Source organism: Giraffa tippelskirchi, chromosome 2 (assembly GCF_054371585.1).
Source record: "Giraffa tippelskirchi isolate mGirTip1 chromosome 2, T2T-mGirTip1v1.2.pri, whole genome shotgun sequence".
In the NCBI taxonomy this organism is placed as follows: domain Eukaryota; kingdom Metazoa; phylum Chordata; class Mammalia; order Artiodactyla; family Giraffidae; genus Giraffa; species Giraffa tippelskirchi.
The window spans coordinates 210,681,124-210,700,598 of NC_137276.1; the positions used below are offsets into that span (position 1 = coordinate 210,681,124).

The following is a 19,475-nucleotide window of genomic DNA, read 5'->3' on the forward strand; positions in this document are numbered from 1 at the left end:
TTAGCATGGCTCAGAAAATGGTGGATCTTAATACTTGACTTTAGCCAGACTCAGCAAGCGACTGAGCTTTGAAGCACAACTTCGCCTTTATTCTGGGTTTTTGGCAGGCCACCAGGAGGCTGTCCCTTTCACGCCTGATAAATTCTGCTGCTTATCTCTAAATGGGGGTGGGGGGGGAGAAAGAAAGAACATATAAACAGAATATTGAGGCATAACAAGTGAATCCTAAAATTGTATGTGCTTTTTGTTTTTTGCCTTTTCTTACTGCTGATTCTTTTTTTTTTTTTTTTAATGTTAATACCCTTTTTGCTTGCTGAAGAATCCAAGTAGTTTTTTTTTTTTTTTTTTTGGTTTGTACTGAACAGGCATTTGAACTGGGCAAACAGGACGGCAGCAGCAGTGAGCGTGAGATCATTGCAGCAGTGTAGCAAACTGGCACCCTGCCTTCTCACCCTTTTGGTTCAGGAGACAAACGTGTGCAATCCTCATTTCTAAAGTCAGCAGAGCCTGGAAGGATTCCTGGTCTCTCCCACCTTCTACCATTCTGCTGCCAGGGACGGCAAGGATTGGTGCAGCTTCTGCGCAGTGCTTTGTGCCTGCAATACCGAGAAGGAAGAAAAAGAAGACAAGCACCCTGGTCCTCTTTTTTTCCCAAGAAAAAACAGGAGGCATGAAGAAAAAATCTGAGTTTGTCCTACTCCATGCAACAGTGCTGAAAAAAAAAAAAAGAGAGAGAGAGAGATGCTCCTGCTCAAAAACAAAAACAAACAAACAAAAATCCAAACCAAAACAAACTAAAAAAAAAAAAAGCAAACATTGGCTTGTATTTAACTACAGAGACATCGCGCTTTGTAAAGCAGCTTTGTAAGGCAGCATAAGCAAATGAGCCTTCTGTATTTGTATTATTGCAAAAATATGGCATAATAAGCAATTTATTGCACTTGGTGAAATCGCACCTTTCGTATCAGGTATAACTTTTTTTTGTTGTTTCTTTTTAAGTCTACTGTTATATAAAAGGGGATCCTTGCGCTTTCAGTTTACTCTTTTATAACTCATCTCCCACTTTATTCTTATTAACTTTTTCCTTTTGCTCTCTTGCTCTAATCCTGAGTAGAATAGAAACTTTAGCAAAACTAGAAAAATCTCTATGAAAAAGACGGTACCTGTTTGAATTTTTGTTATACATAGAAGTTTTGGAAAAGCATTAATATGTTATCTGTGCTTTTTGTGTACAGTATTACTTTTTGCTGTCTAAGAAAAGTGAACATTTAGCCCTAGTTGGTAAAGAAAATAAATCTTTCCTGTGATGTGACTCATAATTTGAAATATGAAAGTAGAAACTTTTGAACTCCTAAAACAGGGTTGTATTAGAATGTGTATTAAAATTCTCTAATAAGTGAAATTTAGTTTGAGGGAAGTTATATTTAATTTACTTACCAAGATTTCATGTGATAAAAATAAGGATGAAAAGATCATGTTCTCAGTTGCTAAGTAGAAGAAGAGCTTGTTCCACAATAATACTGACTTTTAAAATATATTTAAAAGAAGCATTTGTCTTAGAGCTGTTAGAAATATCAGTTAGGTACTTTAGTGGAAAAAGTACACACAAACTTGTTTTATGTTTAAAGCAATGTATTGGCTCAGCATATAAATGCATTGCATTCTAATTATTTTGTCTATAGTAGTAAATTGCTGAGCAATTTAAGCATTTTATAACAAAAACCTAGTTTTGCCTAGTTCAGTGGGAAAGGTTTAGCCGATGTATTGCACCTATTTTAATTTTTATTAAAACTGTTTCTAAACATGTTTTAAAATTGTTAAAGAAAAAGAATGCTTTTGAAATATAGAGCGTATATAAAGACTATAATTTGCACGTGAAGACTTGATGCTATACTATTTTCCGTGAAAAGAATAAACTTCAAGCAAACTGTTGTGCTTTTAAAATCATATTTTATTATAATAGAAATATATAGGGTAAACAATGAAAAATACGACAGAGGTGATGAATTCTACCTTCTGTTTTGTCATTATACAAAGAATTGTGGGAAATTACAAATACCCTATATACTGATAACATTCAAATAAAATGTTTTATTAAGTTTATTGGTTATTGTTCACTAATTATTTAAAAAATAGCCCTTGTTCCTTTATGCTGCCTCAGCTAATGGAACATCAACTTTCACAGGCTTAATTAACATTTATAAACCTGTTTTCATGTTTCAAGATCCTTTAGTTGAAAAACATTATTTTAAATGTTATTTTTAGGAGCCATTAATCTCTACACTCTTAATTATCTTATTAAGCTCCATGCCAAATCCAAATCTCTTTTCAGCTTTCACTAGTTCATTGTGCAAAACCTAGTCGCTTCTTTAACAGCCATGCCTCCTTTCACTTTCAAAACTGTTACTGTGAAAACAACACCAACCAAAATGAATGCATAAATGCAAACTATGAAACCACATTATATGTCATATGAGTAGCCTTGGGTGGGGCTCCATGAGTCTTCCAAGCCTTTAAAAAAAAAAAAAAAAAAAACTTTAAAAGGTTTTGCCCATTTTGGTATTGTGTTTTCTTCTCGATCGACTACCTTCATTCCCACCATACACCCAGATGCTTCTCCTAGACAGCAGTTGTCTGACATTTCTCCTTTTGTGGTTGTTTTAGGGAAAAACTTAAAGTGGATATGAGAAGTGAAGAAAGTGATCATAGGAGAAAATCATCTCAGGTAAAAATAAAAAACGAAAGAGCAATTGATATTTAATATTTTAAAGAAAAAATAATTTTGACTGTTTAATTATAAGAATATGTTTCATATTCTTTATGGACTTAGCTGTTGGAATTGTCACTGATGGTTTGAGAGTTTATAATATTACCTACCTTTTGGAAAAAATTTTTGTCTCAGTCTGGGGTCAACGTACAGTTTGGGTCCCTTTCAATATAGATCTAAATATCCATTCCTATAATATAGGTGAAATATAGTTGAATAGAAAGTAATTTAGGAAAAAGACAATATATTTTGTCATTTTTCACACCATATAAAAGGAAGTGAAATCTGGGGAAAGGGAATGAAGTTCTGCTCTTTTTTTATGATCTACTAAGAGAATGAAACCAAAATATACATTCTTATGGTTAAGATAAAACCCAAAATAAATGTTGCTTTTATTTCATGTCTAAATTTATAAATATGTGTTGAAATATTTTTTACTACATTTGAATGTCTGAGTGTTGATTTTTTTACTATGGTTTTTAATAAGCATAGGAATAATTAGAAAACAAAAAATAGTAAAAATTACGTAGACCACATTATCTGTAATCTACAAAAAACATTTTATTTTATTTCAAAACATGCAAAAACACTAATTAATTTTTATGGAGTACTATTAGTTTTCACAATGAAGATATAATTGAACATGCTAAATATTGTGGATATAAGTGAAACGATTAATAATGTACAACTTATAATTTTGTTGCCGTTGAGTTGGGAGTTTTAAAAAACGTGTATGTATGTGGCTTTATGTTTACTCTTTGTGTGTTTGCTTATTGTTTGGTGATTTAAAAATTTTTTAATAACAATTTATTTTTGCCCAACCTGTTGACCAAATGAGAGTTGTATGTAGCCATGTCGGATGTTTTAATTATATATTTTTTGAAAAATAAATTTCAATATATTGTGTTTAAGGGACCAGATATCCTCTTTCATGCAGTTGATCTGGAGTATAAATGGCCCGCAGTAGTAGTAATAATGCTATTAATGTATCATTAGTGTTTGTTTTCTGATAATAATTTACCCAAATATTGTTCACTTAACTATAGACACATATGTATATTTAAGAATTTAAATAACTTCCTGTGATCTTTGTGTAATCAACAAAATCTTACTTGTTTTATGAGAAAGTTACAATATTACCAGTTCCTTGAAACCACTAACTGAGGTTTTATGAGTTAAAACAAGCTGTCTAGCTCTAACACAATTAGCTTAATAGTTAATTTGGTCTTAATTATAGGCTCGTAATACTATATTCATGCCTCACAATTACATAATTCATGCATGCATATATGGATTCTTTTTTATTTTCTTTTAAAATTCATCATTAATTAGGATAGTCTAATTCCAGAATATTCATTCTTAAAACAAAAGTAATCTGTGAAAAACCTTTCACTATACTGTTTTCAAAATTCTCATGTATATAACTTGTATTTAGTGTCGAGTATTTCTGAAGGCCTTTAACTGGAAATATGCATCCTTAGAGCATTTCGGCACTTAAATATTTATGCTAAAGTATTGATATTATTATTTGGGTCTCCTAATTTCATCAGATATTCACAACAAATTCTGCATTGTTAGGGAGCCCACGTGAGACGTTGCCCATTGGCATAAACCCGTAGATCCGATCTTGTGGTGAAGTTGGACCGCACAAGCTCGCTTCTATGGGTCTGTGTCAGTGTGGTAATCTGACAAAATGCAATATACATTGATGTTAAATAAGATTTCAATCAAACTCCTGTTAAACTCCAGTTGTTTACTGTTTATACTTATATATATATAAATCCTCACCTGTCTTTTCAGTCAGGCTTCCGTTGTTGACCACTTGAGAAGACTCAGCAGAGCCGTTGAAGTTTAAATCCAAGTATAGTAAATTATTTTAAAAACTTGAATTTTTTTATAGCAAGGTTTGTACCAATATCTCAATAGATTCTGTTCAGAAACTTCTGTTCACATTCCAGTCGTTAGTGCACTTCATTAACTTCAATTAGAAAATTAAAGGCTGTGAACTGGATGTGTCACTGTTGAACCTATTTCTCTTTAAAAATGAAGCTGAATTGCTATTGACTTTTAGTATTATTAATTACTAGTGGAATTATGCCATGAAAGATGTCAGAAGGCATTTTATATGACCTTTGCTGGATACTGAAGAGGTTAGGATAGTCCTAGTAGACACAAATTCAGTTTATCAGTAAAATGTTAGGATTATATATATAATTATGTAGTTATATCTACATCCTTGCCAAGTCCTTAGGTGTATGGCTGCCATATTTGGAGGAGCTGACTGAAGATATAATAAGGAGTTTGAAGCAACACTGGAAGCTGTGTGCATCCGGGTTGAGGTAGTAGGTTGTATGGTTTAGAGTTACACCCTGGGAGTTAACTGTACAACCTTCTAGCTTTCCTTGGAGCACACTTGAGCCATCGAGGAATTCTTCATCATTTTAATCTGATTGAGCCAATTTCTGTGCAAGAAGGTTATGTGTCATGAGTATTATAGATAATTAAAATTATCTTTTATCTCTAAGCATGAGATTTTTGTATTTGCATCTGCTTATAAACTGGCAAGATGGTATTTCTGATAGGTTGTTACTCTATAATTAAACATATTTAAGAACTTTGGAGTAGTGACTTATACTGCATAAGTATTGCAGGTTTCATCATCCATAGATTCACAAAATTTGGCATTTAATTTTGCAAACTTGTCATTGGTCTTCCTGTTTTTATTGGGTACTTGAACACTATAGTGTTCAAAAAAAAGTCTGCTAGTGTCTGACTTTCACAGCACATTGTCTGAGTCTTTCTTATGACACATCACTTTCTCCCTTATGTTACAGCTATCTATGTGGTTGTTATTTTTTCCATACTAGACTGTAAGCCCCTTGAGGGCAAAGTCCATGCCGTAATTTTCATTGTATCCCCTGCAATGCCTTACACATAATAAGGTCTATTTATTTATTGGATGAATGAATGAGTGGAGTAGAAGATCTCTCTCTGTGATGAGTTCCTATTGAATATTTGAATGAATTACAACAGCAGCCATAAATCTGAGGGGTTTTCTTAATTACTATTTGTCTTAAAGCATACCTAAATTTAATTCGAGAGTGCTATGCATCAGTAATATACTTGACTTGTTTATGGACTGTGTTGAGTATGTCTATTCATCATAGACATACAATTTAATTTAGGATTGCTTTTTCCCTAGAATAAAAACAGTGGGCCACGTTCACTTTCATTAATAAGTTCATTGTAGTTTATAATCCTAAATTTTGCTTATGTACATTTCTTTTGACTTTTTAAATTCCTTGATTTCCAAATGAATAATTTTCCTTTTAGCATAAGTCTTATAAATCAGCTTTTTTATCCTGTATACTTTCCTTACCATTTACCTTTTATTTTTGTACAACTTTAACTGTTGAGTAAACAGGAACAACTAAACCAGAAATATATTAAGAAATTAATAACAAGTATATGAAGTATAATTTGAGGATTAAATTTTTGTTTGAAGGAAAGGCACCTACAATATTCTCTCTGTACAAAGCAAATTGGTCTCTTTTGGAGTCCATTAGCTGTGTGCCTACTTTACTGATAGTGAATGCTATAACTTATATAGATCATTTTTCAGCCACAGGATTAAATAACTGTAGATATTATAACTTATTTAAACTCCCAGCATGAAACATTGAATACATAAGAAAATGTTTTAGATACAATTATCTGTTAAGAACCATAAGATCCTAACTATGTGGTGATAAGCTTTCTATAGAACACTCTGGCATGCCCATATCTCAGAATCTAGAATTTATGAACAATGGAGGTGAAGAAGGAACTTCCTAATCCCCAAGGGTAAGAACAAGTGAGACTTAGAATGTTGAAGACCAGTGATTTCAAGCATAATGATTTGGCTGGTATGCAGAAGTCAAAAACTAGTAGTCTCTAAGAAAGAAAAGTCTTTTCAAGGACTTATCAAGAGATAATGAACAAGGGTCAGGATACACAGACAAGAGAATGAGAAAGAGAGTTTGGAAGAAACAGACAACTGAGTTGTAAACAATTACATCTTTATAAGTTTAACTCTTGAGAATGTAGTTCCCTTTGTTGTTGTTGTTCAGATGCTAAGTTGTGTCCGACTCTTTGTGACGCTGTGTGTGTATAAGTATATGTGTGTATAGCCCAATACTCTGTGTACAGATTTGGAGAAAAGTCATGTACACGTGGAGGGCCAAACACAATACTATTTCTAATAAATGCCTGCTTCTGTGCAGTGCAATAGTTAAGTATACAGCAGAAGTCAACTAGAGTATGCAGTTTAAGGATACTCATAAAAATACTATGACAGATGCACAGAATATATAAAGCAAACAGTATGAAAGAATAACTGAAAAATGATAATGATATAGCTATGATCCATTGTGTTGGTCTTGCAGAAATCATAACAAATCTGCAGGGCAGAGGATGTAATTAGCCTCAGTGAAGAAAAGAGACTGCTACTTGAGAGAATTATTCTTTCACTAGTGATTAATAGTAAAATTTTCTTCCAGATCCTTTATTTCTGTGAAAAAAAAATGGCAAAGAAATATACAATTGACAAGATTATTTTTTGAAGAAACTAATTTTCAGAGTCCATATCTAGAAATAGTTAAATTATAACTAAGAAACCATGGAGAAATATTGTACATTTAGAAACTTAGCATTCAGCTGGGGGACAACTATGCAGAATCACATAATTTCTTTCTGAATTTTAAGTGGTCAAGTTTTATTCCATTCTAACCTTTTCACATTTGGTAACAAAGGAAGTGTGAAAATTCAGGAAACAAATATCAGCAAATCTTATCTTACTTAACTATTATCTCTTTTGGTGTTTGGGGACACTAAGTTTAGGTTCATAGTGGCTGATTGACCTTAAATGCTTTGTGGAGTGAGGTAGGAAGGAGTGTGAGGAAAGAAAGCGGAGAGGGAGAAAGTAAGAGAAGAAAGAAGGAAAGGAAAGGAAAACCAACTGCAAAGCAATTGACTGAACCTTACCAGAAAAGTCTAATTTAGCTCACAATATGATGAACTAAATTGGCCGAAGTAACTATGAGAGAATCAGATAAATCTCTTGACAATTGGACTGGGTCTTCTTGAACATGATCCAGCAGTTCATGAACTATGTTATTAGAATAAGTGAGTCACTTTCTGTAAATACTCATTTTGTTTCTCTTTTGCCTATTACCAAGTGCTGACTCATGAGCCTAGGTGATTCCCCAGATGATGTGATTCAGGCTTCTGACACCCTGAGCATTTCTAGTTTTTCTTCTCAGATTATAGGAATCACTCTTGAGGTCACTGATCTTGACCTGTACCCACATCAGCTCCCTAAAAGACCCATAGGGAACACCCATGAAAATTGTTCAATGAAGATTCTGACATAAGGAAGAGAACATTTATTTCTCACTCGCTTACCAATTTCTATCACCCACTACTACTTCCAAGCAAACCTGCTACTAATTGACATCATGTTCTTCAAGATCCATTGTGTATCTCTTCTTCATCCACAAAGCTTTTATTCTTTCTCTAAAAGGGAATTTCTCAGTTTATAAATCCCCATAGCCACTGCAGCCTTTTTTCCCCACAGGCTTTTTCTTTAACTTCCTTTAGTAGCATATCCAAGTCTTCCAGGGCACTGTGACTGCTTTGTACCTCCTGCAATGTACGTATTTTTTAAGCTGTTGCATTGAGTTGAACTTTAAAATCATTTATGGGCAATCGAAATTATACACATCTTAAAATAAACTACACTTCAGCAGTAAAGCCCTGTGTTATTCAATATATTTCCAGATTCTCCAGAGTATATCATTATGGGATGAGGAGTTTTTTGTTTGTTTAACATTGCCGTGATTAACAATCTATCTGGACTAAACCTATCATATGTCATTGAAGGTTATTTATGAAACTAACTGATTTCTATTATTTGTAATACATCTAAGCCCCTTGAGTACAGTAATACGTCTTTCAAATCTAACAACTCTTACCATAGTGCTCAGGTTATAGGATGAATTGAGGAACTCTTTGGTGAATAAATAGAACTTTTAACGAAATAAAAACATTATGTGCCACTGTGAAGTAATTTTATATTTAAGTGGACTTCTTCAAAATGTTTGTTTAGAATTTAAGAGAAATTAGGATTATCACTTTTAACTTTTATGAAATCTATTTGATGGTGGTTCCTAATGTTTAAGTTGGCATTGCCTTGTGTGTTCCTTCATTTGTTCTGTTTTTATACTGGCACATAGTTGATTAACAATGTTGTTTTTGTATACAGCACAGTGATTCAGTTATACATATACATATATCTATGCTTTTTCAAATTCTTTTTCCCATTTAGGTTATTAGAGAATGTTGAGCAGAAGTCCCTGACTGTACAGTAGATCTTTGTTAGCTACTTATTTTTAATAGAGTAGTGTGTACCTATCAATCCCAAACTCCCAATCTATCCCTCCCCCATCATCCTTCCCCTCTGGTAACCATAAGATCATTCTCTGTGAGTCTGTTTCTGTTTTGTAAATAAGTTTATTTGTTTCGTTTTTTAGATTCTACATATAAGCAAGATCATATGATATTTTACTTTGTCTGATTTACTACATTTAGTATGACACTTTCCAGGTCCATCCATGTTGCTGCAAATGGTATTATTTCATTCTTTTTAATGGCTGAGTAACATTCTATTGTATATATGTACCACATCTTCTTTATCCATCCTTCTGTTGATGGACATTTAGGTTGCTTCCTTGTCTTGGCTGTTGGAAACAGTGTTGCAGTGAATGTTGAGGTGCAAGTACCCTTTGAACCATGTTTTTGTCAGGGCATATGCCCAGGAGTGGGATTGTTGTTATCATATGGTAACTCTGTTTTTATTTTTTAAGGAAACCTGTACTGTTCTCCATATTGGCTGTACCAATTTACATTCCCACCAGTAGTGTAGGAGGATTCACTTTTCTCCAAACCCTCTCCAACATTTATTTTTTGTAGATTTTTTGATGATGGCCATTCTGATTGGTTTGAAGTGATATCTCCTTGTAGTGTTGGTTTGCATTTCTCTAATAAATTAGTGATATTGAGCATCTTCTCACGTGCCTCTTGGCTGTCTTCTTTGGAGAAATGTCTATTAAGATTTCTCCCTCTAAGCTATGTGGAATGTGTGAGTTAAATAAACTACTGATGTTTCTTCCTTGCATCTGTTTCTTTCCTCTTAAATTCTCTTCTCACTCTGAACTATTGGAGCACTTTATATATGCCAATCATATTCAGCCTTGTATTTCCCCTTACTTTTTATATGTTTAAATAGTAAGTGATAAAGTCAGACTTTAAGCCATATAGTTCATGTAGACTTTGACTTGTAGTTGACACTTAAGGAGTACTTGATGGAAATTAAAAGTAAAATATAGATTTGTAAATGGTAAGAACCTTAGAAATCAACTGGCTTACTTCCCAAGTGACCAAAATGGAGTCCCGAATCTTTAATAATTTTGAAAGGGTCAATCCACTAGTTACAGACATAGCCCATATTTCTATCCAGATTAGTGACCTATCCAAGAAAATGTATCTCATGTTCTTGAGTAGCAATGTATCTCTTGAGTAGCAATTTTTGGATAATTAATTTTGATTAACTGATTGAAATTAAATAAACCTTTATTTCTGAAAGACTACAAGTAGAACTATCTTCAGATTCAAATATGATAGGTATATAATTAATATTATTTAAAATAAACTCTGTATCCTTTTAATTGTTTCTTTTCAAGTACCAGCGCACTCTTATTCTGCTAATCATAGAGAGGATTTTACTCTCCAGTTCCACAGTGACATTTCTCCTTCTTTCAGAATAATTCTCCAGGAAGAGGAGAATGGCCTTAGCAGTTGGTGGTATATCTTAAACGAAAAGGGAAGAACTCTGAGTGCACGTGCACACACACACACACACACACACACACATACACACACACGTGCACACATGAACTGGTTAACCTCTTAGCATTGTGTTGCTTAGGAGAATGGAAGTTAATATGAAATGGTAGCCATAACTAAGTCCAGCTTCAGAACTAAATTACCTATGCCCCTATGATATATGCAATATATCATTATGTAAAACACCTTACCAGGGGTCATGAATTTAAATAACTTCAGGGTCTTGGCTGTGTAATAAGCCAGACTTAAAGACAAGAGGAAGAAACTGGGCACTGTGGAAGACTAAAGAAGGGCAGGCTTGCTTTCCAGATATTCCAACATGATTTTATCCATCAGTCTAAATTTGGCCCCCCGAGGCAGCCATTTCTCCATCTTTGGTATGAAGACATCAAACAGTAAACCAAAATTGCAATAAATTTGGTGTTTTTTTTTATGAATTTAACCACATCATTTCTTATGGTTGAACCAGATAATTTGGAGTATCTTTGGTACTTTCAGGTCATTCTAAGGTGTATAAAAGTGGTACATTATTGCACACTTACGTGCTTATACTGTTACTTCAAATAAACATGTATGATTCATGACAGTCTAAATATTTCTTTGAATGTAATTGACTAATGAAAAATAGTCATTGGTCAAGCAGAAACTACTGATTATTTTGATGCTATTTTAATGAATGAAATGCAATAGTAGAAACAGTAATAGTCCTAGTGTGTGGATTTTCATTTGCATCTAAATCTCAATGCTTAAAACAATGAGATTCTTACACTTTTTATTTCTCAAGGAATTAGTGTTATAGATTGATGGAGAGATAGAAATCTCAAGTCAGAAAAAAAATCAAAAGGTTAAATAGAGTGAACAAAGTTAAAGTTGAGTGTTCTTGTCACCGTATAAAGTCTTAGAAACTTAGGCAACTGGGTGGACTTTAAGAGTGAAGTAATAATTTTGCTGTTAGTTATATTTTGTGTTATAATTAAAAGACAAGTTATTCATAAATCTGGAATTAGGTCAGGTTCCTGTCCATAAATTTTTCAGTGTGATTTAATACAATAAACTTAAATTTGGCAAATAGGAATGACACAGTCAATTATGAAAATGCTGAGTTTATAGTAATAAAGAAGGCATGTGTTTGCAGTTTTGCTATATCTATTTAATACAGATAGGATCAGTAGTTGATGAGTACATTCACAAAGCCTTTTAAAGAAACAGTTCTTAAATACATGCATAAAGTATATATTTTGTTTAAATTTTAAAATTTGATAATGTATTATTTGCTGTTTTTGTTTGTTTTGACTGTGCAGGGTCTTTGTTGCTGCTCACCAGCTTTCTCTAGTTGCAGCAAGTGAGGGCTATTCTCTAGTTGTGGGCTTCTCATTGCCCTGGCTTCTCTTATTGCAGAGCATGGGTTCTAGGGTGTGTGGGCTTCAATAGCTGTTGTTCATGGGCTCAGTAGGTGCAGTACAGGGCCTTAGTTACCCCGTGGCATGTGGGAGCTTTCTGGATCCCATGTATTGGGATCAAACCTATGCCCCTGAATTGGCAGGGGCGTTCTTAACCAGTGGACCATCAGAGAAGTCCTGACAATGTTTTTAAGTTAGCCAAGAACTATTTCTGAGTTTAGGTTGCTGATTATAGATCTTAGTTTTAGTCATCTTTTCTTTCTGTAAATCCCATAATTCATCTTTGATTTCTAATTTGATTGCTTTATAAGTGTCTTTAACTGAAAATCCAATGCAAAGAAATTAGAGAGCAAATTCTTAGTTTTCTATGATTTTTTTTCTAATGTTGTCTTACCTCCATTTAATGCTATAGTAGTTTTTAAGGCAACAGTTTTGTCTTTCCAAAATTTTCAGGTTTAGAACACTTCCCATTCTTTTACACTCATATTTAAATTGATTTATATATTTAATTAAATTACATAATTTTATATTAAGCCAACTGGCATAAAGTGATTTGGGAATAAACATAACTGACTACCAACAAACATTCACAGCATGAGTGGGAACAGAAATACTTTGGTGTTCTATAACTTTCTGAGATGATGAAAATGCTTCCTAAACTGTCCAAAACAGTAACCACTAGGCATATGCGTCTACTGTGACTGAAGAACTGAATTTTAAATTTAGTTAATGTCAATTAGTTGACATTTAAATAGCTATATGTGGATAGTAGCTAGTATATTGGACAGTACAGTTTCAGAAAGTACTTTACTTGCTTTTAGCATGCTGGTGACATTTATTCAAACTGTCAGATACTCTGTGAAGTAGTGAATGGCTGTGGGTATTTTCTCTGTAGCTGAATTAAGATTTAGGGGAAGAATGGCTAGGGAAACTCGAAGTGGTAGGAGTTCATTTTGTTTTTAATTTGTTTGTTTATTTTGATCCTCTTTGAGTATAGAGTTAGTTCGATGGAATTTTAAAACTTTATTTTAAAAAAAAGAAGTCAAAAAATTAGAAATTACAGAGGTTTGAAGTTTTTTTCTGAAGCATTTGATCAATACAAATCTAATTAGAAAATAAATACATTATGGCCAAAAAAAAAAAAAGTATTGTTGATTTAAGAACCAGAAATCCATAAGGAACCATAGAATAAACTTGTTGAGTCTCTGTGCCTTTTGAAAATATTTATAATTCTTTAGAGGTATGCGGATGTGTTTATTTTACTGAAGAAAAAGTCCTAGTTCTTGTCAGATTATCATGGGACTCCATAGCTTCCTGAAAAAGTTAAGAATAACTTTGGTTATTTGTTTAATACTTTTTAAGGAGCCAGAAGTTAATTAATTAGTACATTCTGGTAGAATTGTAAGCTTTCTCTTACAAATATTGTAAATCTATCCATCCACATATATATTTCAAATTATAAAGTTTATATATATAATTAAGTTTAACATTTTAGTTCAACTTTGTGCAATATGTAATTTATTTGTAATTTAATTAATAATAATGCATAATTTAATTAGCTAAACCTATGGAACATGGTTGATAAAATAAAGAGAATAGCTTAATTTCTTAGAAAGAGTCAATAAAATTGAATAGCTGAAATCCCTGTCATATTAAATTTGAACTTTCAACTGTAAATTATTATAAAAACTCATAAAAATATAGATTGGAACCATCTCTGTTTCCTGTATCAGTGCCTTTATGTATTGTTGCTTCTGAATGGGTGGAGTCCATTGAAGCGGTATATATGAGTACAATTTATGAAAACTGAATACACCTTTGCCAGTCCCATACTCAATAAAAGGACTTATCTCACATGAAAATACGGGGAAAAATAGAAATTTTACTCTAATAGTATCAACCCTCTTTTAAAAGTGAGAAAACCACAGTCAGGTTTATATAGTTTCCTACAAATCACATAAATGGTAAATCCTAGGACTGGAAGAAATGCGTCTTGCACCAGAGAAGTTAATTTGAACTACTTTGTTATATGTCTCCAGTGATGAAGCTTAGCAACTCAGAAATGGTTAGTACCCACAGTAAAAGTTGGAAAGTAAGATTTGCTCTGCTCCCCTTATAGTGAAAATGCAGCTTCACTATTTGACCTGACCAGCCCTCTTTTCTGTTTCTAGAGACTTCCTGGACCAGTGTTTCTTTCAGTCTAGAGATCCACACAACACAATTTCAATGGCTCTTTTCCACTTCTGATTTTGTAAAATACAGAGTAGTATAAGGTTGCCACAATAAATTTACCTCTAACTGAGAATTTATCAGCTCAGTGTGCTAAAAAGTTGATCTAATGGTCAAGAGAAACATGGAATGGTATCTTTCTATTCCATGAATAGTTACTTCTGCTTTTAAAGCCTTCAAAACATTGGAGTACAATAAACCTTACTCACCAGCTACTTGAGAATAACATTGATATTTGGGAAATATCTACAGTTGTTCAGATGATAAAGAATCGGCTGCAATGCAGGAGACCCAGGTTCGATCCCTGGGTCAGGAAGGTCCCCTGGAGAAGGAATGGCAACCCACTCCAGTATTCTTGTGTGGAGAACTCTATGAACAGAGGAGCCTGGCAGGCTACCGTCCATGGGGTGTCAAAGAGTCAAACACAACTGAGTAACTTTCACAGCAACAACAACAACACCATCGTTTCTTACATCATTTGGTAACTCAGAGAAACCTCCTTTTTCTTTCTTCCTTTTCTAATACTATTAGCTTGACACTTTATTTCACCTTGCCTTGCTCTGAGTTTTAAGATCTTTTAGAACAGTGTTTTCTCAACTCTATTGCTAGAAGACCTGCAGGGGGATGGGCAAGTGGGCAGGAGGTGGGTGTAGTTTGAAAAAGTCCTCAGTGTTATTCAGATTTTCCACCTGCATCATCACCTATTCCAGAAGGCATCCACTTTTTGATAGGATTTCAGTGGCCTCAGAAAGATCACCCCTGCTCCAGACTAGCTTGGGCTTTCATTGCATAGTAAACCTGGAGCATAGTTTTTGACTCTTCCCCATTTTCCAGAATAAGGAGCTTGAACTCCAATCCTGGAGTCTGGCACGCCTGGATTTATAACAAGTCTGAGTCAGGCACCACTGCAAAAGCTGATCTTTTCATCAGTACTGCACAACCTTCATCTGTAAAGTGAAAATTATGATACTGGCACTGCAAGTATTTTGTGAAGATGAAAAAACTTTATGTATATGGCATGTAGCAGGTGTGGTGCCTAGTAGATAATAGGAATTGAAAGAGATATAATTATTATGGTCATCATTATACATAGAGTAGTTTACTCATTAAACGTCCCGCAGATTCAATGCTGTGGGGTTTATCTTTGTAGAGTCAGCCACATTGAGGAGTGATTTTCTCTGGGCCCGCCCCCTTGATTCCTGAGCATCCCGGTTTTGCTGATTTAAAAAAGTTACATTTCAGATAGTCTTCTCACTGGCAGATCACTGTAGACAAGAAGTCTCACCTTTTCCTTCCTAGAAAGGAAATAGTCCCTCTTCCTACATCTGAAGTTGTCTTTTTGTCTTCTTACTTCGAATACAGGCAGTTTATCACTACTGTTATAAGTTTCATAATTGCCTTAATTTTCCCATCTGTAAAATAGGGCTAACAATCCTGTCCTATAGTACTTCTGAACCAGACTCTTGAGAAACTAATAGTATGTAGTATGGAAAAAAACAAAACAAAACAAAACAGCAGCATTCCCATAGATAGAAAATTAACCATTTAGACTTACCCACAGGAAATTTAGGGCTTCCTTGGTGGCTCAGATGGTAAAGAATCTGCCTGCAATTTGGGAGACCTGGGTTCAATCCCTGAGTCGGGAAGATCCCCTGGAGAAGGGAATAGTTACCCACTCCTGTATTCTTTCCTGGAGAATTCCATGGACAGAGGAGCCTGGCGGACTACAGTCCACGGGGTCGCAAAGAGTCAGACACAACTGAGCAACTAACACACAGGCACAGAGGAATTTTTGTAAACAGAATTCCAGGGAAGGAGAAGTAGCAAAGTCTTCTTAAGTTATTCCTTCCCGAGGAGAAAATGTCTCTCTCAGTACCTCTCCTTGCCACTATCTCTTTTCTCTGTCTGTCTGTCTGTCTCTCTATGTCTTTCTCTCTCTCACTCCTTCTCTCTCCCTTTCTCTCTTGTTTTGTGTCTGCATTACTGCTCAAGAGTTCCTTTCTCAGATCTAAAGTAAAAGTGAAAGCAAAGTCGCTCAGTTGTGTCTGACTCTTTGCAACCCCATGGACTATAGCCTACGAGGTTCCTCCATCCATGGAATTTTCCAGGCAAGAATACTGGAGTGGAGTCGAACCTGTGTCTTCTGCATTGCAAGCAGATGCTTTTACCCGTCTGAGCCACCAGGGAAGCTCCAGCCAAGTGCTAAAAGTAAGAAGGCTACATTTACTAGATAACTGAATGAATTACTGATTAAATTAATTAATGAGAGCAGCTACAGAAATGTAGACTTTAGTTCATAAGAAGTTGGAAAGTATTAGCTACAGTGCAATTAATGTATTAATAGTTTGCTAATCTTGGTGAGGTTTTCCAAGTGGCTCAGTGGTAAAAGAATCTGCCTGCTGATGTAGGAGACACAAGAGATCCTTGAGTCAGGAAGATCCCCTGAAGAAGGAAATGGCAGCCCTCCCTGGTATTCTTGTCTGGGAAATCCCATGGACCAAGGAGCCTGGCAGACTACTTTCCATGAAATCGCAAAGAGTTGTACATGACTGAACACACACACACACACACACATAATCTTGGTGATTATCTTGGACAGTTGTTGCCATAAGAAGCTAAGTCAGTTCTATAATTACTTTCCAACAGTTTATTTTCATGTAAAGCTGATCATTTCATTATCAGCTAGGGTATGCCACTTTGCCTGTGTGATAAGATTAATTTGCATTAAACATTTCTCACCGAAATTTGGGTGGCTCCCTATGTTTCATGATTAAGTTAATATTTGGTTCATCTGTAAAAAACGAAGTTCAGTTTGCCATGCTAGTCCAGTAAAAGCATATTCAATAATTTCATTACAACCACTTTTGATTTTAGATAATAGGAGGGTTTTAAACTAAGTTCAGAATTCGTGAGGTTTTAAACATGGCTCTTTTCCCCAGGCTGGATACAGTGCTATATCAGGGTATTGAATGAGTTCCCAAAGCAGGAAAACTTCCAGGGAGGAGGCAGCATTGGCATCTAAAGTTCAGTGGTGTTATGCCTGTAGGGTCTGATATCCACTAACTGTTGCTCTGATTATGTCCCACAAACCTACAGAAAGTCCACATCACATTGCTGGTTCCTGAATGAGTTCTCCAGGCAATAGCATCTTCATCTACTTGGCCCTAAGCACCTATTATTCCATTTGTGATAGTGTCAGGGATTTCAGGAGCTGATACACTGACCTTGCCAATTTTCAAATGCTAACTTTTTAACTGATGATAGCTTTGAAAGCTCTGTGGGCTTCAGAGTAGGTGTTTTCAGATTTGGTGGATGATAGTTGGGGTACAGGGAAAGTAGACTTTCTTTCTTTCTTTAGATAGTGTCAGGATCCCTGGGAAGGGAAGATTTCCTGGAGAAGGAAATGGCTACCTACTCTAATATTCTTGCCTGGAGTATTCCATGGACAGAGAAGCTTGGCAGGCTACAGTCCATGGGGTTGCATAGAATCGAACACTTGTAATACATAGCATGGAGTTTAGGTATAGGACTGTTAGATTTGGCAAGCAAAAATATGGAATACCCAGTTAAATTTGAATTTTAGATAGACAATGAATAATTTTTAGTATCACTATGTTCAATAGTTCATGTTGATTTTATTGTTTATATCAAATTCAAATTTGACTTTGCCACCTATATTTTTATTTAGGCAACTCTTTTAGGGTAACATTTTCCGTAATGAAGCGTCTTATCTCATTTCCCCATATATTCTCTACTCTCACTAGATAGGGAAGTGAAAACTTTATAAAGAGATCAGAATACGATTTATTTCATAAGATAGCAGAGGAAAGCATGCAAAAGTAATATAATAATTTATATTAAATAATAGAACATTTGAGATATTTTTTTTTCCTAAATGTCAGGACCATGTAAAGTAAGTATTAAGCCATATTACTTTACAAGATTAAACGAAGTAGTTTAGCAAATGATGTTTAACTAAGGGAAGCCGGTTAATAACTTCAGCATAAAATCAGGGGATTAAAATTTTGTTATAATGTCAAAGCCACATTATCTGGCACATTCTGTGATATTCTAAGCAATCTTTGCATTAGTTATGACAGATTATTATTATTATTATTATTATTATTATTGTTATCATTTTGCTTTCTATGTGTTTTTTGAGAGTTCCAGAGAGAAAGTTTTCCGGAAAATAAACATTCTGGTGAAAGCAGTGTAAAGCATTACTCACTTGGCACATCTTCTGCTGCTATCAGTTACTTTAGAATCTTTGTTAGCTTTTCAAACATCAGCTACCATCACAGGATAAATCTTCCACACATAACCTATGCTGTGTCTGGGTTTGAACTAGGGTTGGAGAATATTTCACACGGGGCCTCTTAGAAATGGATAATGCTGACAGCCACATGCACTGTGCTTGTACACACTATAGTTATCCTTTCTCACAGCCTGATTTCTTCCTGACCAGCCTGAGGGTCCCCAGCTCCATGGTTCCCACCCTTTCCAGTTTTGCTCAGACCCCACCAGAGCCAAGCTTCCCGGCTGGGTCTTCTCCCCACACTTGTCAGAATTGAAGTTCCTTTCTATTCTGGCAATTGTGGGCAGAGAATCACGGACCTGGAGATTTTCATAGTGTTACCCATCGGGTCACGCCAGGCACACACATATGCTTATCCACGTGTTCACACACAATGAATCTTTTCATTTAATGAGGCAATTTGTCCTGTCCACTTGGCCCGTTTCCTCTATTTTATACAAAAGGATGCAAGCACATAAAGATCAGGAGTTTGTTTTCAAAGTCACATAGTCATTTACAAGTCAAGGCTGGACCTCTGATCCTTTCATTAAATCAATCTTTTCAGAGAATTCAGTTCTTCCCCTGGCATATGGGATCATATGGCCAAAGAGTGATGCTTTGTGAGAATTAAACAAAAACTTAAAGTATCTAGCTGAACTGCTTATAATGGGCTTTCAGAAAACATTTATTTCTTCCTCCCATTTTCACTAAAGACTTTATTAGAATTTATGAATACATTTATTAGAAGACCCGGCTTTGGTTGGAGCTAAGAATTCTATTCATTCCCAGATCTCTGCCTAGCTTGCTTTTTGACACTGATGAATTTGTTTAATCTTTCTGTTCC

The 19,475-nt window shown here is 34.7% G+C and overlaps 1 long non-coding RNA gene across 1 annotated transcript; it reads left to right on the plus strand.

The window, feature by feature from the left end:
* The first annotated feature begins 365 nt into the window (after nucleotides 1–365).
* LOC145539144 (uncharacterized) lies at nucleotides 366–3,679 on the plus strand. The gene is made up of 2 exons (XR_014077607.1): nucleotides 366–968; nucleotides 2,665–3,679. It is a non-coding gene; the product is annotated as an uncharacterized LOC145539144 (long non-coding RNA).
* Nucleotides 3,680–19,475: the final 15,796 nt, after the last annotated feature.